Genomic DNA, 4,861 nt, shown 5'->3' on the forward strand with positions numbered 1-4,861 from the left:
TTCATGTTTTGACCTCATTCCTTTCTTATGGAGGAACGTCCATGTTGTGCATTTGCTACAGTGTAATTTGCAAAACACTATTCCTGTAAGATGCCTCGGGAGAAAGAAAGGCTCCATGGTCTACCAGATTTGAAAAAACTACATTTCAGTTTTAATAATTCACAAAGCATTGTTGGCAAATACGCAAATATACAAAGCAAAACAAAAAACGATGAGGAGCTCTCTGGTTTAGAAAACTCTCTAATGTAATTTATTTAACGCAGCACTTTCCAAGTTTATTTGACCATTGAAAACCCTTCTGGCCGTTAAAAATCTATCGACGGTTTCTCGGTGCATGCTTGGGGAGAATGGCGGTGGCGTGGGGAGAGCCCTGGTTTGCGAAATAGGACACCTGCATTTCAGCTGTGGCTGTGCCACCCACTCACTTTGCGTTGCCTCAGGGAAATGACTTCCCCTCCCAGCCCTTGGATCCTCATTCACAAAATTAGAGGGTTTGGATTAGTTGGCTTTTTAAGACTGTTGGCGTCAACAGTCTCTCAATTCTAGCAGGACAGTATATTTTACGGAAGAAGGGGTGATATGACCTCCCAAAGGACGGGTAACGGTGGCCAGAGGAGCACGATATAAATCCATGGAGAGTAGTCAGTCAGCTGTTTGCTTTAGACTCAAACATTATGGTCCAACACATTTTGAGTGGACACCCAGTAGAGACAGCTGTCGTGAATTCCCCTCACCCATGGCTATGGAGCCTTAGTCATAGACTCCTGAGCACATGTTTCTACCCCACTCAGGTGGCAGAGATGGTTCCTTTCCCTTGCTCCTTTGTGCTTTGTCCCCATTCCCCACAACTCCTCCTTTCAAATGTCTTGTATTCCATCACCACCACTCCCCAAATCCTTCCTCCTCTTGTGTGCAGCCTCTGGAATGGGTGGTTGGCAATTCTCAGTGGCATCCAGTTCAGCTGCTGGATGGGGGAGGAGGGGGAGGAGAGTGCTTTGAATCCTCTATTAGTCAGAATGCTTTTGGTGGCAGAAACAAAACCCTGACTCAAGCTGGCTTAAACAATAGGGAATTTATTATCTCACATATCAGGAATTCCAGGGGGCAGGGCGGATCCAAAGCTTGTTGAATTAGCCATTCAACAATGGCATTCAGGAAGAGTGTCTATGTCTCTGCTCTGCCATCGCCGGTTGGATTCTTTCTCGGGCTGGCGACAAGATGGTGGGAGCAGTTGCGAGCATAATATCCAGGTATGGTAAGATCTAGAGGAAGAAGGGGTCCTTTTTTTTCTTTTTTCTTTTGCTGTGGTTCTATTATTTGAAGCAAAGACATTTTCTCCAGAAGCTGCCGAGCTACCACTTACTCCAAAGGACTTCCTGTTGTTTCCTTGGAAAGAACGGGGAGTGTCCCCGAATCAATCACCAGCGGAGAGAAGAGATTGCCCTTAGGTCAATCAAGCCCATCTCTGGAGCTGGGAGTGAGGTCAACGGCCACTTAAACTACTGTTGGACCGAGAGAACAATGCCTGAGTTTGGTTAGGAAGCAAGAGGACAGAAACGACTGTGGAGTGGACAATCTATAGGAAGGTCTTAAGAGGAGAAAGGGGAGGGAAGCGATTCTTGAAATGATCTGGCCTCGACTACATCTTTCAGTTACAAACCCTAACCTATTGCTAACATTTCTTGTGTACCATATTGTGCCAAGAGAATGTCATCTCCCTCTTAGCCCCCAGGTACGTGACCAAAGACTTTCTCTCACTTTAGCATCTGTACCTGCGGGGCTCCAGAAGAGATGGGAGAGGGAGAAAACTTGATCTGCCCTCCTGAAATAATTCTGTTTAAGCTACTTACGTTTCCCACATTTGAGCAGCCTTACCTACTTATCCCTTACCTGGAATCGCTGGTCTGGGGGAGTCTGCTCTACGTACAAGCAATCCCTATCTGTGGGGGTGAGGCAACTATGATCGGGATTCCAACCCACTGTAGCATAAGATCCAAAGTCACTGACTTTGAGGCAGATCGTTTAATGGCATTCTTCTTCTTCAGTATGCTGCTCTGTAACAGAGAGGTGATGATAATTCCCACCTCCTACAATGACTGTGAAAATCAAAGAAGGGATTGCACATGAGTGCCTCGGCACAGTGCCTCACACAGGCACTGTCTTAATGGCTAGTCATTGTTGTTATTTCTGCGATTATAGGAAGAGAGCTGTTATTATGACGTCATCTAGAAAAATCCCAAAGCAGCCAATCGAGTCAAGCTGATGCTTCCAGCCCCCCGCCCCAGAGGCGCTCCCTTCGCACTCCCCATCCTGAGCGACACAGCATCACATGGCAGCGGGAGTGAAGCCAAGAACTAGACGGGCACTTGATTCAGCACAGTGGCTCCGGCTGCCAAGTAGGCTTTTGGAAAATGTCTTGCTCCCCCCCACCGCCTCCCTGCCTCCTGGAGCATATTTTGGACGCCTACTTGTCATATTGCAAAATGTATGTGACAAAACAATCTGGGATCTCGCTGACAATTATTCCCTTCATGCCGCGCCTCGGAGTCTCTTGGCCGAGGGTGCGTGCCAGCCTCAGGGGCCCTGGCACGAAGGCTAGGCGAGGAAGAAGCCCTGCCCAGCAGGAGGGGCTGGAGGGGCTGGGGCGAGAGCAGGGACCCACGTTACTCCAGATGGGTCTCTTCCGTTGTGACCCAGCTCAGGCACGTCACAGAAGTTTGCCCTCCTTCTGTGGGCGACAGAGCGAAGCGAGACCAAGAGAAACAACAGACAACGGCAACAGTAGACATTTATTACCCCCTTTATTACTCTCCTAAGGGTGCTGTAACCGATCACCCCAAAGTGGGTGGCTTAACACAATAGAAACTTATCCTCTCACAGTTCTGGAGGCAGGGGTTTGAAATCAAGGAGCTGGCAGAACCACGTTCCCCTCCGAAGGTTCTAGGGGAGAATCTTCCTTGTGCCTTCCGGCTGCTAGCGGCCCCAGACGTTCCGCGGCTTGGGGCTGCGTCACTTCGACCTGCCTCTGATTCCACAGCGTTTTCTCCTCGGTGTACCTTCTGCCCTTCTCTTTTCTTAGAAGGACACCTGCTCTTGGGTTGAGCCCCCACCCTAGTCCAGGATGATCTCATCTTGAAAGCCTTCATGACGTTTGCAGTAACCCCCTTTCCAAATAGCACTGTATTCCTACCGTCTGGGTAGAGGTGTCTTTGGCCGGGCCACCATTCCAACCGCTGCACGGCCCTTTCTGGGTGGCAGGTGCCGGACGAAGGATGTAGGACCTAACCACTCCCATGACAGCCTTAGGAGCCTGCCCCGTTTTCAGCCCCATGTTCAGATGAGGAGCCCGAGCTGTCTCACACACTATTCGTGACGATCCTTTGTTCTTCACTCCGCCCTATGCAACCGAGACTATTTGTGACTGTCGTTTTACAGACGGAGATCGAGCTGAGGCTTAGATTTTGTAACTTGCCCGGCCGCTAGTGGAAGGGCTGTTCCGTACTGTAGCTTTGATTTTTCTCAGACGAACTGGATGGAGAGAAATAACTCGTATTCCTTCTGCCAGGCTATCTCAGAAAGTATTTGCTGGATGGATAGCCACTTGAAGATGAAGCGTGTCTCAAGGAGCTCAGGGATTTCTCCTTCCTCTCGCTTCCTGCCGGGAAGAGGTGCGAATACGGTTGCCAAAATCCCCACGAGGCCCAGAGGGGCAGGGGGCAGAAGATCCCCAACTGGCTGGCCTGCGTCCTCTCCTCCTTGCCGAAAACTGCAGCAACTGTGTGATGCTCGAGGCTGGCGGGAGCCGCCCAGCGCAGAGCTGTGAATTTGCCCAGGGCCAGAAATGGCTTTCACCCTGGGGAGGCCCAGCACTGTCATCCAGGGCTACTTTGGGAAGACAAACCCAGTGAGTCTGCACTGGTCCCGGGAATGCTGGAATGGGATTCGTTGGTCACTTGCAGCGCATCATGCTCTGAGATGGGTCCTTTATGCAGACGTGATCCCGTCTGGTCCTCAGATACTATTGTCTCTACTCAGGGCCGCTTCTAAGGTGTGTAGGGTGGGGGCCAAGAGGGCTAACGAGGCACCAAGCCCTGTGTTTAAATGTGTGAAAGGAGACAGGTCACACACTGTGGGCGCCCCACCCACATATCTGGCTCAGTCCAACCCCCTTCCCCCAACAGCTGTCCCTGGGCCTTAAGGTGTGCCTGCTAATGGAACGGTGTATTCTCAGGAGAGGAACACCCTCCTACACTCTGGAGGCAGGCCCCGTGACATTTGGGCAGGGGACTCTGGAGTCTTGTGTACCTGGAGTATAGGGTGGGCACGTTCCCTCGGTCCCCCTGGCCCCCTGTCCACTGGGGAGGATGTGTGTGGAGGCAGAGGAAGAAATTGGGTCCCTCTAAAGTGCCAGGGCTCTTGTCTGGCTTTGGGTGCTCTGTCTCCATTGTTTCACCCACAACTGAATTAAACAAGAGTTAATGTATTCACGATCTATTGCCACGTAACAAATCTGCCCCTCCCAACCCCACCCTGGAAACTTAGTGGCATTAAAAGCAGCCAACGTCCCTTATCTCTAAGTTTGGGTAGGCAGGAATCTGGGTGTGGCTTCATTGGGGTCTCAGGTTCAAGGTCTCTCCTAGGCTGCAAATTCAGTGTCTCTCTAATCAAGGTGTAACTGACTCCTCTCCGTTGGGGCAGCTCATGAACAGGGCAACTGGCTTCATCAGAGTGAGCAAGCCCGAGGGAGAGAGAGAGAGAGAGAGAGAGAGAGTACAAAAGACAGAAGTCACTGTCTTATTAAAAGAATTATTGTGGTAGGAGGCAAGGGAAACAAAGCAAAAGTGAACTCTTGAGACCTCAT

General features: G+C 50.6%; 1 long non-coding RNA gene across 1 annotated transcript; it reads left to right on the forward strand.

The window, feature by feature from the left end:
- The first annotated feature begins 1,061 nt into the window (after positions 1-1,061).
- On the forward strand, positions 1,062-4,488 carry LOC121042989 (uncharacterized). Its single transcript, XR_005796610.1, has 2 exons — positions 1,062-1,250; positions 2,200-4,488. It is a non-coding gene; the product is annotated as an uncharacterized LOC121042989 (long non-coding RNA).
- The last annotated feature ends 373 nt before the right edge of the window (positions 4,489-4,861 follow it).

The sequence above is a fragment of the Herpailurus yagouaroundi genome, unplaced genomic scaffold (assembly GCF_014898765.1).
Source record: "Herpailurus yagouaroundi ecotype Mexico unplaced genomic scaffold, PumYag 186, whole genome shotgun sequence".
NCBI classification, from domain to species: Eukaryota; Metazoa; Chordata; class Mammalia; order Carnivora; family Felidae; genus Herpailurus; species Herpailurus yagouaroundi.